Source organism: Rhinopithecus roxellana, chromosome 12 (assembly GCF_007565055.1).
Source record: "Rhinopithecus roxellana isolate Shanxi Qingling chromosome 12, ASM756505v1, whole genome shotgun sequence".
NCBI lineage: Eukaryota > Metazoa > Chordata > Mammalia > Primates > Cercopithecidae > Rhinopithecus > Rhinopithecus roxellana.
The window spans coordinates 96,926,845-96,950,504 of NC_044560.1; the positions used below are offsets into that span (position 1 = coordinate 96,926,845).

The 23,660-nt window shown below is 39.4% G+C and overlaps 1 pseudogene; it reads right to left on the reverse strand.

Moving 5' to 3' along the window:
• Positions 1–1,006: 1,006 nt before the first annotated feature.
• On the reverse strand, positions 1,007–1,984 carry LOC104657644 (annotated as a pseudogene).
• Between the last annotated feature and the right edge of the window lie 21,676 nt (positions 1,985–23,660).

Consider the following 23,660-nt stretch of genomic DNA (forward strand, 5'->3'; position numbering starts at 1 on the left):
GATTAAAAACTAGAAAGAATCTATCTGTGAAATTTCTTTGTGATGTGTGGATTTATCTCAAAGATTTAAATCTTTCTTTTAAGACAGCAGGTTTGAAACACTCTTTAGGTAGAATCTGCCAGGACACATTTGGGAGCTTATAGAAGCCTATGGTGAAACACAGAATATGCCCAGATAAAAACCAGAAAGAAGCTATCTGTGAAACTGCTTTGTGATGTATGGATGCATCTCACAGAGTTAAAACCTTATTTTGATTTAGCAGGTTGGCAACACTCTTTTGGTAGAATGTGTGAATGGACATTCTGATCCTATGGTGAAAAACAGAATATTATAAGAGACAAACTAGAAAGAAGCTATCTGTGAAACTGCTTTGTGAGGTGTGGACTCATCTCACAGATTTAATTTTTTTTTTTAATTCAAGAGTTTGGAAACACTCCTTTGTTAGAATCTGCTAAGGGACACTTGGGATCCCACTGAGGCCTATGATGAAAAACCGAACATTCGCAGATACAAACTAGAAAGAAGCTATCAGTGCAATTGCTTTGTGATGTGTAGATTCATCTCAAAGAGCTAATTTTGATTCAGAAATTTGCAAATATTCTTTTCTTTATTTAAGACCTTTATTAAAAGGTGCTTGCAGTTTGTTGACTTTTTTGAAAAAATCGAGTTGTAAACTTTTATTACAAATTAAAAACAAAGTTCTTAAAAATCTCAACTTGACCAGATATGAAACAATTTAAAAACCTTTAAAGGCGTATTTAGAAAAACCAGGTTTTTTTAAAAAACACGTTTGTTATCACCAAAAAGAGACGTCTTTAGGTAAAAATAATAAAAACTCCATGCTGCATAGATAGTGCAGATAGTTCTGTTTATCTGGTCAACGGGCAAAAAGCAAGCACTTAAAGTCTTCAGCTCCAATCTTTTGTTCATTTCTTATTGCTGGAATTTCATATTTCTTCTTGTTGCATGACTAAACCGGATGATGGTAGAGATGGTAAGCTGGCATTTACTCAGCCCCTCCCTGCTCAGCCTCAGGAGCAGACGAATTCTCAGCTGGTGGATTGGCTGCTTTTGTCTCTTTGCCATCTTGTGGTTTAGGGTTTTCTGGGCATCTGCATTGGTAATTGAAGTTGCCGTGGTACTGACGTTGAGGTGGCTGCTGACCTTGGGTCTCATCTCCTTGATTTTCTTTATCTTATTCATTGCCGTCCTCTCTAGGTTGTCTTTGGCGAGGAGGGCCCCTGCAGAATCGTGATTTATATCCCCAATACATATTCTGCCTCACTGGTCTACCTTGTTCTCCTGCACCCTGGTTGTCAGCACCCTCCATCACTTCTCCCTGCACAGGAGGGTTGGAATACTGTGGTCGACGCCCATAGGGTCTCCACATGCAGTAAGGTGGGAACCTTTGCCTGCAGTAGAGCCAGCGTTGTTGGCCCTGGCCTTTGGGAGCACTCTCCGATCCCTCGTTCTTTTACCCACTCTCACTATTATGGTAATTTTGCTGGTAATTGCGTGGAGGACCCCTACGACGTGGATACCATCTATAATGGTTACGGTCTGCTGCATATTTACTGCCTTGAACTGGAACACCATCAGGACCTGCAACATTTGCTGCCTCCACACCCTTTTCTCCTTCAACAACATCAAACTCCATAGTTTCTCCATCTCCTACACTGCGAAGGTACTTCCTGGAGTTATCCTTCTTTATGGCAGTTTGGTGTACAAATACATCTTCCTTGGTGTCATTTCTGTTGATGAAACCATATCCGTTCCTTACATTGAACCATTTTACTGTTCCCAAAACCTTCCTTGCGATGACCTTGTGGTCCCCGCCAGCAGGCGCTGCCGATGTGAGGCCCCCTGGGCCACCGCTCCCTGTGTTGCTGCCCGTAGTGCTGGGCTTGGTGTCGGCGGCGCTGAGGGTGGCAGTGGCAGGTAGCTGCTGGGTCTCGGCCTCGCTGTTCATGGTTGCGGTGATGGTTACTCGGGCCTGCTGTGACAACTGTGGCTCCTCCCGGGGTGTGTGGTAACTAGGCCGGTGGTGGCAATGGGGCTGCTCAGGGGTCTCTGGCATCCGCTCTCCACTCCAGCTACTGATCAAACTCACAAACATTCTTTTTGAAGAATTTGTGAAGAAACATTCCAGAACCCTTTGAAGTATGTCATGCAAAACTAAGTATCCCCAGATAAAAATTATACAGAATCTATCTGTGCAACTGCTTTGTGATTTTTGGATTCATCTCACAGAGTTAAACATTTATTTTGATGCAACAGGTTTGAAATATTCTTTAGTTAGAATCTGTGAAAGGACTTTTGGTAGCATTGAGGCCTATGGTGAAAAATGAAACAGTCCCAGATAAAAACTGGACAGACGCTATCAGTGAAACTGCTTTGAGATGCGTGGAATCATCTCACAGAGTGAAACTATTCTTTTGATTCAGCATGTTGGAGACTCTTTTGGTAGAAACTACAAAGGGAAATTTGGGAGCCCTTTGTGGCCTGTGGTGAAAAACCAAATATCCCTAGATAATAAGTAATAAAAAGCTATCTATAAACTACTTGTGATGTGTGAATTCGTCTCACAGTGTTAAACCTTTCTTTTGATACAGGAGGCTTGAAACACTCTTTAGATAGAATCTGTGTATTGACATTTGGGTGTCCCTAGATGCCTATGATGAAACACTAAATATCCCCACATAAAAACTACAAAGAAGCTATCTGTGAAACTGCTATCTGATGTGTGTATTCAATTCACAGAGTTAAACATTTCTCTTGATTCAGCAAGTGGCAAGCATTCTTTTAACAGAATCTGCAAAAGAACGTTGGAAAACCACTTGAGGCCTTTAGTGATAAACAGAATATCTGGAGAATTAAAGTAGAAAGAAGTTATCTTGGAAACTGCTGTGTGATGTGTGAATTCATCTCACGGAATGAAACCCTTCTTTTGATTCAGCAGGTTGGAAACACTCTTTAGGTAGAAACTACAAAGGGAAATTTGGGAGCCCTTTGTTGTCTATGGTCAAAAACCAAATAGTCCAAGAAAAAATCTAGAAAGAAGCTATCAATGAAACTGCTTTGCGATGTGGGGATTCATCTCACAGAGTTAAACCTTTCTTTTGATTCAGCAGGTTTGAGATAATTTTTAGGTATAAACTGCAAAGGGACATTTGGGAACCCATTGAGGCCTACATTGAGAATCCAACTATCTCCAGATAAAAACTAGAATGAAGCTATCTGTGAAACTGCTTTGTGATGTGTGGACTTATCTCACAAAGATAAACCTTTTATTGATACAACAAGTTTGAAACACTCTTTAGGTAGAATCTGTGAATGGACATTTCAGAGCACATAGAGGCCCATGTAGAAAAACCGAATATCTCCAGATAAAAACTACAAAGAAGCTATCTGTGAAACTACTATCTGATATGTAGATTCAACTCAGAGTTAAAAGTTTCTTTTGAATCAGTAAGTTGAAAACATTCTTTTAGTAGAATCTGCAAAATGACATTTGAAAGGCACTTGAGGCCTTTAGTGAGAAACAGAATATTCACAGAAAAAAAACTAGAAAGAGGTTTTCTTGGAAACTGCTTTGTGATGTGTGGATTCCCATCACAGAGTTAAACCTTTGTTTTGATACTGCAGGTTTGAACCACTCTTCAGGTAGACTCTATGAAGGGACACTTGGGAGCCCACAGAGGCTGATGGTAAAAAACAGAATATCCCCAGATAAATACTAGAAGGAAGCTATCTATGAAACTGCATTGTGATGTGTGGATTCATTTCACAGAGTTAAACCTTTTTGTTTGATTCAGCAGGTTGGAAACACTCTTTTAGTATAATCTGTGATAGGGACATTTTGGAGCCCATTGAAGCTTATGGTGAAAAACTGAATATCCACAGATAAAAAGTAGAAAGACGCTATCTGTGAAACTGTTTTGTGATGTTTGGATTCATCTCACAGGGTCAAGCCACTCTTTTGATTCAGTAGCTTGGAAACACTCTTTTTGTAGAATCTGCAAAGGGACATTTTGGAGCTTTTAGAGTCCTGAGGTGAAAAACTGAATATCTCCACAAAATACTAGATAGAAGCTATCTGTGAATCTTCGTCGTGATGTGTGGATTCAACTCACAGTTTTATAACTCTCCTCTGATTCAGCAGTTTGCAAACACTCTTTTGGTAGAATCTGGGAAGGGACATATGAAATCACTGTTAGGCCTATTTTGAAAAACCAGATATCTGTGGTTTGAGGTCCATAGTGAAAAACAGAATATCCCTAGATAAAACATAGAAAGAAGGTATTTGTGAAACTGCTTTGTGATTTGTGCATTCATCTCACAGAGTTAAACCTTTCTTTTGATACAGCAGATTTGAAACACTCTTTAGGTAAAATCTGCCAAGGGACATTTGGGAGTCCGTAGAAGCCTAAGGTGAAAAACAGAATATACCCAGATAAAAACTAGAAGATGTTTTCTGTGGAACTGCCTTGTGATGTGCAGATTCATCTCATGTAGTAAATGGAGTAAAACCTTTTTTTTTTTTAAATTCAGCAGGTTGGAAACACTCTTTTGGTAGAATCTGCAAAGAGACATTTGGAAGACCTTTGATGCCCATGGTGAAAAACCGAATATCCCCAGATAAGAAGCAGACAGAAGTTATCTGTGAAACTGCTTTCTGATGTGGGGATTTATGTCACAGAATTAAACCTTTTTGTTTGATATTGTAGGTTTCAAACTCTCCTTAGCTAGAATCTGCAAAGGGACATTTGGGAGTTCTTTGAGACCTATGGTGAGAAACCGAGTATCGCCAGATAAAAACTAGATAGAAGCTGTCTGTAAAACTGCTGTGTGATGATTTGATTCATCTGACAGTGTTAAACCTTTCTTTCAATTCAGTAGGTTGGAAACATTTTTTTTGGTAGAATCTCAGAGGGGACATTTGGGAGCACTTTGAGGCCTATGGTGTAAAACCAAATATTGCAAGAAAAAAAAAACTGGAAAGAATCTATCAGTGAAACTGCTTTGTGATGTGTGGTTTCATTTCATAGAGTTAAACCTTCATTTTGATTCAGCAGTTTGAAAACACTGTTTTGGCAGAATCTGCAAAGGGATATTTGGGAGCACTTTGAGGCCTGTGGTGAAAAACCAAATATCCACAGATAAAAACTAGAAAGCAGCTTTCTCTGAAACTGATTTTTGATGTGTGTATTCATCTCTCAGAGTTAAATCTTTCTTTTTATTCAGCAGGTTGTAAACACTCTTTTGATAGAATCTACAAAGGGACATTTAGGAGCCCTTTGAGGCCTACAGTGAATAACGGAATATTTCATGATAAATCTAGAAAGAAGCAGTGAAACTGCTTTGTGATATATTGATTCATCTCACAGAGTTAAACTTTTCTTTTGATTCAATTCGTTGGCACCATTCTTTTTGTTGAATATCTGAAGGGACAATTGGTAGCCCATTGAGGCCTGTGGTGAAAAACAGAATATCTCCAGATAAAAACTAGAAAGAAGCTATCTGTGAAACAGAATTGTGAAATGTGCATTCAGCTCACAGAGTTAAACCTTCCTTTGGTTCAGCAGAATGGAAACACCTTTTTTGTAGAATCTGGGAAGGAACATTTGGGAGCCCATTGTGGCCTATGGTGAGAAATCGAATATCCCCAGATGAAAGCAAGAAAGAAGCTATCTGTGAAACTGCTTTGTGCTTTGTGGATTCATCTCAACAGAGTTAAACCTTTCTTTTGATTCAGCAGGTTGCAAACATTCTTTTTGTATTATCTGTGAAGGGACATTTTGGAGCCCATTTAGGCCTATGATGAAAATGATAATATTCACAGATAAAAACTGAAATGCAGTTATCTGTGAAACTGCTTTGGGATTGATGGGGTGATCAGACCCAACATTAGGTCGTGGGGCAACAAAGTCCACAGAGACAAAGTAATGAGGAAAAGATAGTTTGAGAGAGAAAGTTGGACTAGGGGGCCATTGTGAGTGTGGAGACTGCGACAGCCCCGAACTCTGGGAGCCTACACTATTTGTTGGTGCTCAAACAAAAAACAGGTGGTGAAGATGTGGGGGTTGAACGGAAATGGTGTATCAGGTGAAAGAGAAACATACGGCTATTTGATATAATGAGAGTGCTAGAAGCAAAGAGCCAGCAAGTCTAGCGGACATGAGAGCCTTGCCTCAGCTTCTCTCACAACACTCAACTTTTCTCCCAATATGCCCCCTTCTCTTTTTGTAAAAACTGCCACAGCTATTGTTTTCACTAGCATAAGGTGACCTCTTTTTTTAATTAATTGAGCAAGGCAATTGCAGGATTTGCAACCCTTAATTGTCAGTTGGTGATCCAGCTTCATTTTTCTTAGCCCTTCTTCAAAATGGAGTTTCTCTGGTTTTAATATTTCTTACATATCTCCCCTAACCCTTTCATAAGAGGAACTTTAATCCTAGGGGTGGCTTGTATGGGGGGAACCTGGTCCATGGTTGGGATCCATGGGTCCTTCCAGTCTCCTGTTCCATGGTTGTACACATCTTGAGGGCACCTACACGTTTTGTACATCTTCTGCAAAAAGAGAAGCATACCCTCACCCCCACATTAGTAATTCTACTGAAACAGAATCAAAAACTTTGTGGCCGTAGCCAGGAGGCATGTCATTGCTGAAGCATTTGTAACTCAGCTTCTGCTTCTTTGGTTAATTACCATGGGTACTATGCAGTCATAAAAAAGGATGAGTTTGAGTCCTTTGTAAGGACATGGATGCAGCTGAAAACCATCATTCTCAGCAAACTATCACAAGAACAGAAAACCAAACACTGCATGTTCTCACTCATAGGTGGGAACCAAACAATGAGATCACTTGGACTCGGGAAGGGGAACATCACACACTGGGGCCTATCACGGGGGGGGGAGGGGGGAGGGATTGCATTGGGAGTTATACCTGATGTAAATGACGAGTTGATGGGTGCTGACGAGTTGATGGGTGCAGCACACCAATATGGCACAAGTATACATATGTAACAAACCTGTACATTATACACATGTACCCTAGAACTTAAAGTATAATACAAATATAAAATAAAATAAAATTACAAAGCTGGGAACAGAAAAAAAAAAAAAAAATTACCATTGATAACGAGAAGCAGGCCCCTTCTAACAGAAGGCACAGAGAAAGCAAATTGAGACTTAAAACCAGTCCCTAAACCTTCAATTTGCACTGTACAGGTGGACCCACTAGATGCTGTGTAAGAAATAAAACATATATCTCAGTCCTGGGCCCAGTACAAACATTCCTCCATATATCTCAGTCCTGGGCCCAGTACAAATATTCCTCCATTTGTCTCAACTTCCTGGGCCCAGTACAAACATTCCTCCATATATCTCAGTCCTGGGCCCAGTACAAACATTCCTCCATATATCTCAGTCCTGGGCCCAGTACAAACATTCCTCCATTTGTCTCAACTTCCTGGGCCCAGTACAAACATTCCTCCATATATCTCAGTCCTGGGCCCAGTACAAACATTCCTCCATATATCTCAGTCCTGGGCCCAGTACAAACATTCCTCCATTTGTCTCAACTTCCGGGGCCCAGTACAAACATTCCTCCATATATCTCAGTCCTGGGCCCAGTACAAACATTCCTCCATTTGTCTCAACTTCCTGGGCCCAGTACAAACATTCCTCCATATATCTCAGTCCTGGGTCCAGTACAAACATTCCTCCATTTGTCTCAACTTTAGAAAAACACCACCTGGAGAGTCCCCGATAAGGTCACAACCGTTTGTGGAGTGGTTTTACTGAAAGCGCAGGAACCAATAAAAAACTGCTAAATGTATAACTTAAAATGTTAACCAATTGTAATGCTGTAACAAAAGAATTCCCTTGTTTCTCTGTAACCTTACATATCCTGTTTACATTGGGCTATAAAAAGCGAGCACGTGCATCGTTTGGGGCCCTCTTGTATGCTGTGGAGCAGAGGGACCAAGTTCGAACTTGCAATAAAGATCCTTGCCGCTTGGCTTTGACTCTGGACTCTGGTGGTCTTCTTCGGGGAATAAACGGTCTGGGCACAACAACTGTAGTTCATGATAAATCTTCAGAGGTCTGGTGGGCACTCACACGGACACCTGACTGTTACATGGAGAGACACAAGCAAATCCTCTTTCTTATAAAATTATCTTTCCTCTTTTCCAACTCTTTGTATGTGTCTCCCTCCACCACATATCTTGTTCAGCCTTTTTATTTTCCTTTTGTCGTGTCAGGTGTTGTTCAGCTGCAGTTGTAGGTTGCTCATTTTGTGAATTTAAAAAAATTTAATGTGAATAAAGTTAAATGCAATTGCATATATGGTATCTTATATTCCTCGTCCTCTCCCTCTTGCTTTTGTATTTGAGTTTTTACAGTACAATTAGTTCTTTCCATTATTGCTTGTATTCATGAGTTATATGAAATACCGCCAGTATGGGTAATATTCCACTGTTGAAAAAATGTAGCCATGGCTTTACTACAGTGTCCTCGGTCATTATCAGTTTTGAATTTTTCTGGGATTCCCATAGCTGAAAAGCAAGATAAAAGATGTATTTTAACATGAGGTGTAGCCTCCCCTGTCTGACAGGTGGCCCAGATAAAAAGCAAATAGGTATCAATGAAGCATGAACAAAGAACAATTTTCCAAAAGCAGGAATATGTTACATCCATCTGTCAGATAGAATTTGTAGATAAACCTCTGTGGTTAACTTCTGTTCCTTGATGTGGCAGATGCAGGATTTGGCAGGCAGAAGGGTGTTGCTCAATTTCTTTAACTTGTTTCCATGATAGACCATATCTTTTTTTAAGTCCCGTGGCATTAAGTCGGGTTAAAGCATGAAATATTTGTGCATCAGTAAAAGGCTGCAGATATCAATGCATCTGTCTTTTGATTAAGTTTAGTTAAAACTCCAGCGAGGTTAGTATCTGCTCTCATATGATTGATATAGAAAGGTGAATGCCTGTGTTGTACAGCTTGCTGTAAAGAATGAAATAAAAGATTAAGTGTTTCATCAATCACATTTCCAATTAAGACACATTCAATATTTTGCATGGCTTGCATGACATAGGCTGAATCAGAAACAATGTTTACCGGCTGTTTTAAAGTTTTTAACACTGTTATCACAGCCATAAGTTCAGCCCTTTGAGCAGAAGCAAAGTCAGTTTGAAATACTTGCTTTTGAGGTCCTGCAAATGAGGCTTTTCCATTACTAGATCCATCAATAAAAACAGTAATGACCCCTTCAATGGGGGCTTTTTGAGTAATAGAAGGCAATTCCCAGGATGTTAATTTTAGAAACTGGAAGGTTTTAGACTTAGGATAATGATTATCAAGAATGCTAATGAAACCAGCCAAATTTACTTGCCATTCTTGAGAATTATTATAGGCTTGTTGAATTTGTTGTTTAGTTAGTGGAATTATAATCTAATTTGGATCATATACCATTAGCTTTGTTTTGCACAGCCTAACTTGTCCTACTAGCATAGCAATTTGATCTGAGTACAGAGTGAGCATTTTTGTTGTATTGTGAGGTAGAAAAAGCCACACAACTAGATCATTCTGTTGAACTATAACTCCTGTAGGCAAATGCTTAGTAGGAAAAACTAAAAACTGTAATGGCTGTATCAGATTAATCTGTTCTATTTGTCCTTGCTAATTTTTTTCTCAATTAATTGAAATTCCACTAATGCTTCTTTGGAGGGGGAGCATTTAAGGTTAGAATCAGCTCATAAAGTAGAAAAGAGGTGAGACATAGCATAAGTAGAAATGCCTAAAGTTGGACAAATCCAATTAATGTCTCCTAATGACTTTTAGAAATCATTTAAGGTTTCGAAAATATCTTCTCAAATTTGAACTTTTGAGGCTTAACAACACTTTGCTCTACCTTCATTCTTAGATATTGAAAGGGAGTATAAGTTTGAATTTTGTCAGGGGCTATAATTGATCCCTGCATTTACAGCCTTTACTAACTATTTGTAGCACAACATCAATTCTTCCCCAGATTCTGTTTCACACAGAATATCGTCCATGTAATAGAAAATATAACATGTTTTGGACTGTTCTCTAACAGGCTTAATAGCTTTTCCAACATAAGTTTGACAAATAATCAGGCTATTTAGTATGCCTTGTGGTGGTACATTCCAATGGTATCTGTCTGCCAGTTATTATTATTTATGGTGGGAACAGTAGAAGCAAATTTTTCATAATCTTGGGGGGCTAAATGAATGGTAAAAAAGCAATAGTTTAGATCTATCAGTATGGGAGGCCAGTATTTTGGAATCATTGTTGAGGAGGGCAGCCCTGGATGTAGCAAGCCCAAAGGTTGAATCACAGCATTAACAGTCTTCAAATCTGTTATCATTCTCCATTTACCAGATTCTGCCTTTTTTTATTTATTTGTTTTTTTATTATTATACTTTAAGTTCCAGGGTACATGTGCATAATGTGCAGGTTTGTTACATATGTATACGTGTGCCATGTTGGTGTGCTGCAGCCATCAAGTCGTTAGCACCCATCAACCCGTCATTTACATCAGCTATAACTCCCAATGCAATCCCTCACCCCTCCCCCCTCCCCATGATAGGTCCCGGTGTGTGATGTTCCCCTTCCTGAGTCCAAATGATTTCATTGTTCAGTTCCCACCTATGAGTGAGAACATGCGGTGTTTCATTTTCTGTTCTTGTGATAGTTTGCTGGGAATGATGGTTTCCAGCTGCATCCCTGTCCCTACAAAGACACAAACACATCTTTTTTATGGCTGTATAGTATTCCGTGATGTATATGAGCAACATTTTCTTATTCCAGTCTGTCACAGATGGACATTTGGGTTGATTCCAAGTCTTTGCTATTGTGAATAGTGCCGCAATAAACATACTTGTGTATGTGTCTTTATAGCAGCATGATTTATAATCCTTTGGGTATATACCCAGTAATGGGATGGCTGGGTCATATAGTACTCTAGTTCTAGATCCTTGAGGAATCACCACACTGTTTTCCATAATGGATGAACTAGTTTACAATTCCAACAACAGTGTAAAAGTGTCGTATTTCTCCACATCCTCTCTAGCACCTGTTGTTTCCTGACTTTTTAATGATTATCATTCTAACTGGTGTGAGATGGTATCTCATTGTGGTTTTGATTTGCATTTCTCTGATGGCCAGTGATGATGAGCATTTTTTCATGTGTCTGTTGGCTGTATGAATGTCTTCTTTTGAGAAATGTCTGTTCATATCCTTTGTCCACTTTTTGATGGGGTTGTTTGTTTTTTTCTTGTAAATTTGTTTGAGTTCTTTGTAGGTTCTGGATATTAGCCCTTTGTCTGATGAGTAGATTGTAAAAATTTTCTCCGATTCTGTAGGTTTCCTGTTCACTCTGATGGTAGTTTCCTTTGCTGTGCAGAAGCTCTTTAGTTTAATTAGTTCCCATTTGTCAATTTTGGCTTTTGTTGCCATTGCTTTTGGTGATTTAGACATGAAGTCCTTGCCCATGCCTATGTCCTGAATGGTATTACCTAGGTTTTCTTCTGTTTTCTTCTAGGGTTTTTATGATATTAGGTCTAACATTTAAGATTCTAATCCGTCTTGAATTAATTTTCGTATAAGGAGTAAGGAACGGATCCAGTTTCAACTTTCTATTTATGGTTAACCAATTTTCCCAGCACCATTTATTAAATAGGGAATCCTTTCCCCATTTCTTGTTTTTGTTAGGTTTGTCAAAGATCGGATTGCTGTAGATGTGTGGTATTATTTCTGAGGCCTCTGTTCTGTTCCATTGGTCTATATCTCTGTTTTGGTATCAGTACCATGCTGTTTTGGTTACTGTAGCCTTGTGGTATAGTTTGGAGTCAGGTAGCATGATGCCACCGGCTTTGTTCTTTTGACTTAGGATTGTGTTGGCAATGCGGGCTCTTTTTTTGTTCCATATGAACTTTAAAGCAGTTTTTTCCAATTCTGTGAAGAAACTCATGGGCAGCTTGATGGGGATGGCATTGAATCTATAAATTACCTTGGGCAATACGGCCATTTTCACGATATTGATTCTTCCTATCCATGAGCATGGTATGCTCTTCCATTTATTTGTATCCTCTTTCATTTCACTGAGAAGTGGTTTGTAGTTCTCTTTGAAGAGGTCCTTTACATGCCTTGTATGTTAGATTCCTAGGTATTTTATTCTCTTTGTGAATAGAAGTTCATTCATGATTTGGCTTTCTGTTTGTCTGTTACTGGTGTATAAGAATGCTTGTGATTTTTGCACGTTGATTTTGTATCCTGAGATTTTGCTGAAGTTTCGTATCAGCTTAAGGAGATTTTGGGCTGAGATGATGGGGTTTTCTAAATATACAATCATGTCATCTGCAAACAGGGACAATTTGACTTCTTCTTTTCCTAAGTGAATACACTTTCTTTCTTTCTCTTGCCTGATTGCCCTAGCCAGAACTTCCAACACTATGTTGAATAGGAGTGGTGAGAGAGGGCATCCCTGTCTTATGTCAGTTTTCAAAGGGAATTTTTCCAGTTTTTGCCCATTCAGTATAATATTGGCTGTGGGTTTTTCATAAATAGCTCTTATTATTTTGAGATATGTTCCATCAATACCGAATTTATTGAGCGTTTTTGGCATGAAGGGCTGTTGAATTTTGTCAAAGGCCTTTTCTGCATCTATTGAGATAATCATGTGGTTCTTGTCTTTGGTTCTGTTTATATACTGGATTACGTTTATTGATTTGCATATGTTGAACCAGCCTTGCATCCCAGGGATGAATTCCACTTAATCAGAATGGATAAGCTTTTTGATGTGCTGCTGGATCCAGTTTGCCAATATTTTATTGAGGATTCTTGCACCGATGTTCATCAGGGATATTTGTCTAAAATTCTCTTTTTTTGTTTTGTCACTGCCAGGCTTTGGTATCAAGATGATGGCTGGCCTCATAAAATGAGTTAGGGAGGATTCCCTCGTTTCCTATTGATTGGAATAGTTTCAGAAGGAATGGTACCAACTCCTTCTTGTATCTCTGGTAGAATTCAGCTGTGAATCCATCTGCTCCTGGACTTTTTTTGGTTGGTAGGCTATTAATTATTGCCTCAATTTCAGAGCCTGCTGTTGGTTTATTCAGGGATTCAGCTTCTTCCTGGTTTAATTTTGGGAGATTGTAAATGTCCAGGAAATTATCCATTTCTTTTAGATTTTCTAGTTGATTTGCGTAGAGGTGTTTATAGTATTCTCTAATGGTAGTTTGTATTTCTGTGGGGTCGGTGATGATATCCCCTTTAACATTTTTTATTGTGTCTATTTGATTCTTCTCTCTTTTCTTCTTTATTAGTCTTGCTAACGGTCTATCAATTTTGTTGATCTTTTTAAAAAAAACCTACTCTTGGATTCATTGATTTCTTGGAGGGATTTCTGTGTTTCTATCTCCTTCAGTTCTGCTCTGATCTTAGTTATTTTTGCCTTCTGCTAGCTTTTGAATGTGTTTGCTCCTGCTTCTCTAGTTCTTTTAATTGTGGTGTTAGAGTGTCCATTTTAGTACCAGTACCATGCTTTGGAAAACAGCATGGTACTGGTACCAAAACAGAGATATAGACCAATGGAACAGAACAGAGTCCTCAGAAATAATACCACACATCTACAGCCATCTGATCTTTCACAAACCTGAGAGAAACAAGAAATGGGGAAAAGATTCCCTATTTAATAAATGGTGCTGGGAAAATTGGCTAGCCATAAGTAGAAAGCTGAAACTGGATCCTTCCCTTACTCCTTATATGAAGATTAATTCAAGATGGATTAGAGACTTAAATGTTAGACCTAATACCATAAAAACCCTAGAAGAAAACCTAGGTAGTACCATTCAGGCTTCATGTCTAAAACACCAAAAGCAACGGCAGCAAAAGCCAAAATTGACAAATGGGATCTCATTAAACTAAAGAGCTTCTGCACAGCAAAAGAAACTACTAACAGAGTGAACAGGCAACCTACAGAATGGGAGAAAATTTTTGCAATCTACTCACATGAAAAAATGCTCATCATCACTGGCCATCAGAGAAATGCAAATCAAAACCACAATGAGATACCACTTCACACCAGATAGAATGGCAATCATTAAAAAGTCAGGAAACAACAGTTGTTGGAGAGGATGTGGAGAAATAGGAACACTTTTACACTGTTGTTGGGATTATAAACTAGTTCAACCATTATGGAAAACAGTATGGCATTTCCTCAAGGATCTAGAACTAGATGTACCATATGACCCAGCCATCCCACTACTGGGTATATACCCAAAGGATTATAAATCATGCTGCTATAAAGACACATGCACACATATGTTTATTGCAGCACTATTCACAATAGCAAAGACTTGGAATCAACCCAAATGTCCATCTGTGACAGACTGGATTAAGAAAATGTGGCACATATACACCATGGAATACTATGCAGCCATAAAAAAGGATGAGTTTGCGTCCTTTGTAGGGACATGGATGTAGCTGGAAACCATCATTATTAGCAAACTATCACAAGAACAGAAAACCAAACACCGCATGTTCTCACTCATAGGTGGGAACTGAACAATGAGATCACTTGGACTCGAGAAGGGAAACATCACTCATCGGGGCCTATCATGGGGAGGGGTGTGGGGGGAGGGATTGCATTGGGAGTTATACCTGATATAAATGATGAATTGACGGGTGCTGACGAGTTGATGGGTGCAGCACACCAACATGGCACAAGTATACATATGTAACAAACCTGCACGTTATGCACATGTACCCTAGAACTTAAAGTATAATTTTTTAAAAAAAGAGTGTCCATTTTAGAGCTTTCCAGCTTTCTCTTGTGGGCATTTAGTGTCATAAATTTCCCTCTACACACTGTTTTAAATGTGTGCCAGAGATTCTGGTATGTTGTATCTTTGTTCTCATTGGTTTCAAATAACATCTTTATTTCTGTCTTCATTTCGTTATGTAGCCAGTAGTCATTCAGGAGCAGGTTGTTCAGTTTCCATGTAGTTGAGCGGTTTTGATTGAGTTTCTTAGTCCTGAGTTCTAGTTTGATTGCACTGTATTCTGAGAGACAGTTGGTTATAATTTCTGTTGTTATACATTTGCTGAGGAGTGCTTTACTTCCAATTTTGTGGTCAACTTTGGAATAAGTGTGATGCGGTGCTGAGAAGAATGTATATTCTGTTGATTTGTGGTGGAGAGTTCTGTAGATGTTTATTAGGTCTGCTTGCTGCAGAGATGAGTTCAATTCCTGGATATCCTTGTTAACTTTCTGTCTCGTTGATCTGTCTATTGTTGACAGTGGGGTGTTGAAGTCTCCCATTATTATTGTATGGTAGTCTAAGTCTCTTTGTAAGCCTCTAAGGACTTGCTTTATGAATCTGGGTGCTCCTGTATTGGGTGCATATATATTTAGAATAGTTAGCTCATCCTGTTGAATTGATCCCTTTACCATTATGTAATGTCCTTTTTTATCTCTTTTGATCTTTGATGGTTTAAAGTTTGTTTTATCAGAGACTAGGATTGCAAACCCTGCTTTTTTTTGTTCTCCATTTGCTTGGTAGATCTTCCTCCATCCCTTTATTTTGAGCCTCTGCATGTGAGATGGGTCTCTTGAATACGGCAAACTGATGGGTCCTGACTCTTTATGCAGTTTGCCAGTCTGTGTCTTTTAATTGGAGCATTTAGTCCATTTACATTTAAGGTTAATATTGTTATGTGTGAACTTGATCCTGCCATTATGATATTAACTGGTTATTTTGCTCATTAGTTGATGCAGTTTCTTCCTAGCCTTTACATTTTGGCATGTTTTTGCAATGGCTGGTACCGGTTGTTCCTTTCCACGTTTAGTGCTTCCTTCAGGGTCTCTTGTAAGGCAGGCCTGGTGGTGACAAAATCTCTAAGCATTTGCTTATCTGTAAAGGATTTTATTTCTCCTTCATTTATGAAACTTAGTTTGGCTGGATATGAAATTCTGGGTTGAAAATTCTTTTCTTTAAGAATGTTGAATATTGGCCCCCACACTCTTCTGGCTTGTAGAGTTTCTGCTGAGATATCTTCTGTTAGTCTGATGGGCTTCCCTTTGTGGGTAACCCTATCTTTCTCTCTGGCTGCCCTTAAGATTTTTTCCTTCATTTCAACTTTAGTGAATCTGGCAATTATGTGTCTTGTAGTTGCTCTTCTCGAGGAGTATCTTTGTGGCATTCTGTGTATTTCCTGAATTTGAATGTTGGCCTGCCCTCCTGGGTTGGGGAAGTTCTCCTGGATGATATCCTGAAGAGTGTTTTCCAACTTGGTTCCATTTTCCCCCTCACCTTCAGGCACCCCAATCAGACGTAGATTTGGTCTTTTTACATAATCCCATACTTCTTGCAGGCTTTGTTCATTTCTTTTTCTTCTTTTTTCTTTTGGTTTCTCTTCTCGCTTCATTTCATTCATTTGATCCTCAATTGCTGATACTCTTTCTTCCAGTTGATCGAGTCGGTTACTGAAGCTTGTGCATTTGTCACGTATTTCTCATGTCATGGTTTTCTTCTCTGTCAGTTCGTTTATGGCTTTCTCTGTATTAATTATTCTATTTATCAATTCTTCCACTCTTTTTTCAAGATTTTTAGTTTCTTTGCGCTGGGTACATAATTCCTCCTTTAGCTCTGAAAAGTTTGATGGACTGAAGCCTTCTTCTCTCATCTCTTCATAATCTTTCTCTGTCCAACTTTGATCTGTTGCTGGTGATGAGCTGCGATCCTTTGCAGGGGGAGATGCGCTCTTATTTTTTGAATTTCCAGCTTTTCTGCCCTGCTTTTTCCCCATCTTTGTGTTTTTATCTGCCTGTGGTCTTTGATGATGGTGACGTACTGATGGGGTTTTGGTGTAAGTGTCCTTCCTGTTTGTTAGTTTTCCTTCTAACAGTCGGGACCTTCAGCTGTAGCTCTGTTGGAGTTTGCTTGAGGTTCACTCCAGACCCTGTTTGCCTGGGTATCAGCAGCAGAGGCTGCGGAAGATAGAATATTGCTGAACAGCGAGTGTGCCTGTCTGATTCTTGCTTTGGAAGCTTCCTCTCAGGGGTGTACTCCACTGTGTGAGGTGTGGGGTGTCAGTCTACCCCTAGTGGGGGATGTCTCCCAATTAGGCTACTCTGGGGTCAAGGACCTACTTGAGCAGGCACTCTGTCCATTCTCAGATCTCAATCTCCGTGTTGGGAGATCCACTACTCTCTTCAAAGCTGTCACACAGAGTCGTTTGCGTCTGCAGAGGTTTCTGCAGATTCTTTCTTAATGACAAACGCAGGAGAATTCTAAGGGGAGAGATTAGGCTCTATATGTCCCTTTGGCAGTTGTCCCAGCACCAGTTCTTTTAAAGTCTCCAGTTTTTTTCTGTTTCAGTGGTCATTGCTCCACCCAAACCAGTTTGGCAGTTAACCAAACAGGAGAAATGGGAGCTGGAGGCTCAATAATGGCCGCTTCTAAAAATAAAACCCCAATCCAGTTCAATCTGTTCATCCTTTTAATTCTAAAGCTTCTGATTGTTCTTTTTTGTTTGTTTGTTTTGTTTTTTTGAGACAGAATCTTGTCCTATTGCCCTGGCTGTTATGCAGTGGTGTGATCTTGGCTCACTGTAAGCTGCACCTCCTGGGTTTGCACCATTCTCCTGCCTCTGCCTCCCAAGTAGCTGGGACTACAAGCACCCACCACCGTGCCCAGTTAATTTTTTGTATTTTTAGTAGAGATGGATTTTTACTGTGTTAGCCATGATGGTCTCAATCTCCTGACCTCATGATCCACCCACCTTGGCCTCCAAAACTGCTGAGATTACTGGTGTGATCCACTACACCCAGCCCTGATAGACCATTTTTATCTTTTTCTAGTCCTTTTCCCCAGCAAATACCATATTTTTCATCATTTTTCTGTTATTACTACTACATAGATCCGTAGGAATATATATTTCAGCATTGCATTATTGCAATACGTCTCTACACCATAAATTGACAGGAATAGGTATAATGAGTCTGAATTGTCCCTTCCTTACCCTCTGGCCATTGACATGGTAAAATCAAAGAACTTTGAAAAGCTTCCATGGCAGCTCCTACTGCAACAGTACCAATGGATGCCTTTTGCTTAGGTCAGTACGAGAGCCATTGATTTATAACAATAACGGAGATATCAGCTCCAATTATCTACTAGTCTTTCCAAACCTTTTCCCTAAATAATTACTGTGCAAATAGGTCTTTTGTCAGACACTTGATTAACCCAACACACACCCTTTCCTGCTGGATTAGTATTACCAAAGCTTCCTGTTCTTTTCATTGTGCTGCTTCCTAGTTTTATGTAAGGTAACAGCAACAACCAAGCAATCCTTTCTCCTGGGGAGGCAGACCATGGAGTTAAGGAACTAATAACTAATTGAATTTCTCTCGTATAATCAGAGTCAATTATTCCTGTATGTACGGTATCATCTTTTAAATTTAAACTAGACTTTACATGTAATAGACAAAGTGTTCCTGAGGGTAAGGGTTCCTTAACCCCCATGGGGACCTTATTTGGTTTCTCCCCAGGAAGTAAGGAGATGAGAATTGTGTGGTAGAAGTCTGCCACAACACTACCTGTTGAGGCAGGGAACAATTTTTGTATATTTGTAAGGGCACTGACTGTGCTGGATATGCCTGTTTGTTGAGGGGGTGGAGGTGAGCCCCTCTTCCCGTTTTCCAAAAGAACTTGTCCATCTTTGCTAAATTTAGAATGACACTGTGTTGCCCAGAGATTGCTGTTCTTACACTGGGGGCATACACCAGAGCCTTTCTGTTGATTGATGGTTTTAGTTTTTACCTTTTGATTTTCTTTTCTACATTCCTTTCTTGTGTTGTCAAATTGCCCACAATTAAAGGAAGAGCCTGAGAAATGGGGCATATTCTTTCCTACTCTTAATTCAGCCATGGCCGGAGCTACCAGAGTAGCCTTATGTAAGTTACCTCCAATGCCATCGCAATCCTTAATATATTCAGCTAAATGAGACTTCCCTCTCAGGGGTCTAATAGAGTTTGACATTCTGCAATACCATTATCGTATGCAAGAAGCTGTATTACAACCTCCTGAACTGTTTTATTACTTATGGCTTTATACACAGCCTCTTGGAGCAAAGCAATATGATCAATATATCAATCTTTAAGTCCTTGTCAGAGAGAGCTAAAAGAAGAATATTTTCCCCTGTAACATGTATCCTTTCCCATGCCCACACAAAGCACAGCTGAACAATGACAACATCCTCCATTACTCTTGGTTCTCTAATCGACCGCAATTTAACCCAGCTCCCATTAACTGTTCAAATAAAATGGGCACAGGTGGCTGTGCTTGTGTGTTTTCCCTTGCCTGAGTTGGAGCTCCATCAGCCCACTAAGTTTTAAACGCCAAGTATTGAGATGGAGTGAGAACAAATTTTGTCAAAGTATACCAATTATAAGGTATTAATCTATTTTCAGGAGCCATATTTTTTAGTAAAATTTGCACAAAAGGAGAGTTCAGTACATATTGACTAATGGCTTGCTTAAATTTCTTCATTAACTTAAAGGGAAAAGAGACTCAATTAGCTATATTCTGTCCTCCCTGTTAGATTATAGTAATGGGAAATTGCCATGCTTCAAGGTCCCCCTCAGCTCTGGCTTTTCAAATAGAATTTTGTATAACGCCACATATTGCTCCAGGGTTTAAAGTTGAAACTACAGGATCAGTAAGTTTTTCAGCTAATTTTCTTTCTCACCCATTAAGGAAAGAAAGAAGAGTTGACCATTCACTTAATTCAGCAGGTGGAGCCTACAAGTTAGTAAAACATAATTTTTAGTTTTTGTTTATTTTCTTTAATCTCCAGTAGCTGTTCCTCAATCTCAGAATCTGAAATTAGTTATTTACACTCGTCCTCTTCTTCCTCATCTGAATCTGCCTCATCATCTGTTTGCAATGGTTCAAGAGCTGCCTTTCTTAACACCCACATTGACCAAGTGGGAACTGGAATTTCTGCTCCCTCTTTATACAACTTTTTAAAATATCTGCCAATTAATTCCCATTTACCCAACTCCATAGTTCATTGTTCCAGAAACCACGGGAAAAACTGCTTTACTAAAGAGTGAAACCGAATTCTGAGTACTAACATTCACTCACCCTCTTTGTAATAAATGCCTTAAGAAATTTAAATAAGCAAAATGTCTGCTTTCACTTTGTCTTATTATTACCCTGGTCTTTCTGAGTGCTCAGCTTTCCCACCAAGCTTCTTTTAGGTGCTCCTGGTGATGCATCCTGGTGATGTGTATGGCTCTAGCTTTCCTTTACCATGGTCTTTCTCATCCCACATTGGGCAGCCAGGAATGTTGTGATCAGACCCAAAAAAAGGCCATGGGGGTGACAAAGTCTGCAGTGTCAAGGGAATGAGAAAAAGCCAGTTTGAGAGGGAAAGTGGGACCAGGGGGCCATCGTGAGTGTGGAGGCTGTGAAGGCCCCAAGCTCTGGGAGCCCATAGTATTTGTTTGTGGCAAAAATGAAACAGGTGGTGAAGATGTGGGGGTTGAAAGAAAACAGTGTATCAAGTGAATGAGAAACATATGACTACATGAGATAATGGGAGTGCTAGAAGTAAGAAACCAACAAGTCTAGCAGACTTGCAAGCCCTGCCTCAACTTCTCTCCCAACACCCACATTTTCCCCCAACAGTGACATGTGGATTCATCTTACAGAGTTAAACTTTTCTTTTGATACAGCAGGTTTGAAACACTTTTTTTGTAGAATTTGCAAAGGTACGTTTTGGAGCCCTCTGATGCCTGTAGTTAAAAACTGAATATCTCCAAACGAAGAAGAAGCTATCTGCAAAACTGCATTTAACATGTAGATTCCTCTCACAGAATTAAACCTTTCTTTTGCCCAGTCTCCACTAAAAATACAAAAAAATTAGCCAGGCGTGGTGGTGCGTGCCTGTAGTCCCAGCTACTCTGAGGCTGAGGCAGGAGAATGACGTGAACCTGGGAGGCGGAGCTTGCAGTGAGCCAAGATCTCGCCACTGCACTCCAACCTGGGTGACAAAGTGAGACTTCGTCTCAAAAAAGAAAAGAAGAAGCCTTTCTTTTGATTCATCAGGTTGAAAAAACTCCTTAGTTAGAATCAGCAAAGGGACATTTGGAAGCCCATAGCTGCCTATGGTGGAAAACAGAATATCCACAGAAAAAACTAGAAAGAAGCTATCTCTGAAACTGACATGTGATGTGTGGATTCATCTCAAAGTGTAAAACCTTTCTGTTTATTCACCAGGGTGGAAACACTTTTTAGTAGAATTGGCAAAGGAACATTTTGGAGAGCATTGAGTCCCATGGTGAAAAACCAAATCTCCCAAGATAAAACCTAGGAAGAGGTGCATGTGATACTACTTTGTGATGTGCAAATTTATCTCACACCATTAAACCTTTCTTTTGATATAGAGGTTTGAAACACTCTTTAGGCAGAATCTGTGAAGGGATATTTGGGAGGCTTTAGAGGCCTAAGGTGAAAAACAGAATATACCCAGTTAAAAACCAGAAAGAAGCTGTCTCTGAAACTGCATTGTGATGAGTGGATTCATCTCACAGAGTAAAAAATTTGTTTTGATTCAGCAGGTTGGAAACATTCTTTTGCTAGAATCTGCAAAGGGACATTTGGGAGACCATTGAAGCCCATGGTGAAAAACAGAATATCCACAGATAAAAATTAGAAGGAAACCAACTGTGAAATGGCTTTGTAATGTGTGGATTAGTCTCACAGAGTTAAACCTTTCTTTTCATTCTGGGGGGTGCCAATATTCTTTTTGTAGAATAGGCAAACTGACACGTGGGAGCACGTTGAGGCTTTCAGTGAAAAACCAAATATTACCAGAGAAGAAGTAGAAAGGAACTATCTGTAAAAGTGCCTTGGGATGTGTGGATTCATCACACAGAGTTAAATTTTTCTTTTGATACAGCAGGTTTGTTATGAAAAACAAAATATCCCCAGGTAAATACTATAAAGAAGCTATCTGCAAAACTGCTTTCTGATGTGTGGATTCGTCTCAAAGAGCTAAATCTTACTTTTGATTCAGCAAGTTGCAAACACTTTTTGGTAGAATCTGCAAAGAAACATTTCTGAGCCCATTGAGGCCTATAGTGAAAAACCAAATACCCCAAGATAAAAACTAGAATGAAGCTATCTCTCAAATTGCTTTGTGCTGTTCAGGTTCATCACACAGAGTTAAACTGTTCTTTTGATTCAGCAGATTGCAAACACTCTTTTTGTGGAATCTGCAAAGAAATATTTGGGATCCCTTTTGTGTCTGTAGTGAAAAATTGAATACCTCAGATTAAAACTACAAAGAAACTATATGTGAAATGGCTCTGTGCTGTATGAAGTCACTTCGCAAAGTTAAATCTTAGTTTTGACACAACAGGTTTGAAACACTCTTTAGTTCGAATCTGCGAAGAGACAGTTTGGACCACATAGAGGCATATGGGGAGAAACCGAATATCCCTAGATTAAAACTAGAAAGAAGTTACCTGTGAAACTTTTTTTAATGATGTGTGGATTCACCTCACAGAGGTAAATTTTTCTTTTGATTCAGCAAGTTGTAAACACTGTATTGGTAGAATCTGCAAAGGGACATTTGGGAGCCCTTTGAGGCCTCTGGTGAAAAACTGAATATCCACAGAGAAAAACTAGGAAGAAACAATCTGTGAAACTGCATTGTTATGAGAGGATTCATCTCAGAGATTCAAACTTTTTTTTCATTCAGCAGGTTAAAAATACTCTTTTTGTAGAATCTGGGTAGAGACATTTGGGAGCCCATTGAGGCCTAAGGTGAAAAACTGAATATCCCCAAACTGGAAAGAAACAATCTGTGAAACTGTTTTGTGATGTGTGGATTCACCTCACAGAGTAAAACCTTTCTTTTGTTTCAGCAGGATGGATACACTCCCTTGGTAGAAGATGTAAAGAAACATTTTGTAGCCCATTGAGGCATGTGGTGAAAAACAGAATATCCCCAGATAAAAAATAGAAGAAGCTATCTCTGAAACTGATTGTGTTGTGTACATTTACCTCACAATGTTTAACCTATCTTATGATACTGCAGACCTGAAACACTCTTCAGGTCGAATCTGTGAAGGGACATTTGGGAGCCCACAGAGGTCTATGGTACAAAATCAAGTATCCTCAGGTGAAAACTAGAAAGAAGTTACCTGTGAAACTTCCTCGTGATGAGTGGATTCATCTCACAGAGATAAAACTTTCTTTTGTTACGGCAGGTTTGAAACACTCTACCGGTAGAACGTACAAAGGGACATTTGGGAGCCCATTGATGCCAAGGTGAAAAACTGAATATTTCTAGATAAAAACTAGAAGGGAGCTATCAGTGAAACTGCTACGTGATTTGTGGATTCATCTCACAAAGGTTTTTTTTTTTTTAATTATTCAGCAGAATGGAAACACTGTTTTTGTAGAATCTGCAAAGGGACACTTGGGAGCCCATAGATTCCTGTGGTGAAAAACAGAATATCCCCAGATAAAAACTAGAAAGGAGCAATCTGAAATTTCTTTTTGATGAGTGGATTCATCTCATAGAGAAAAACCTTTCTTTAGATTCAGCAGGTTGGAAA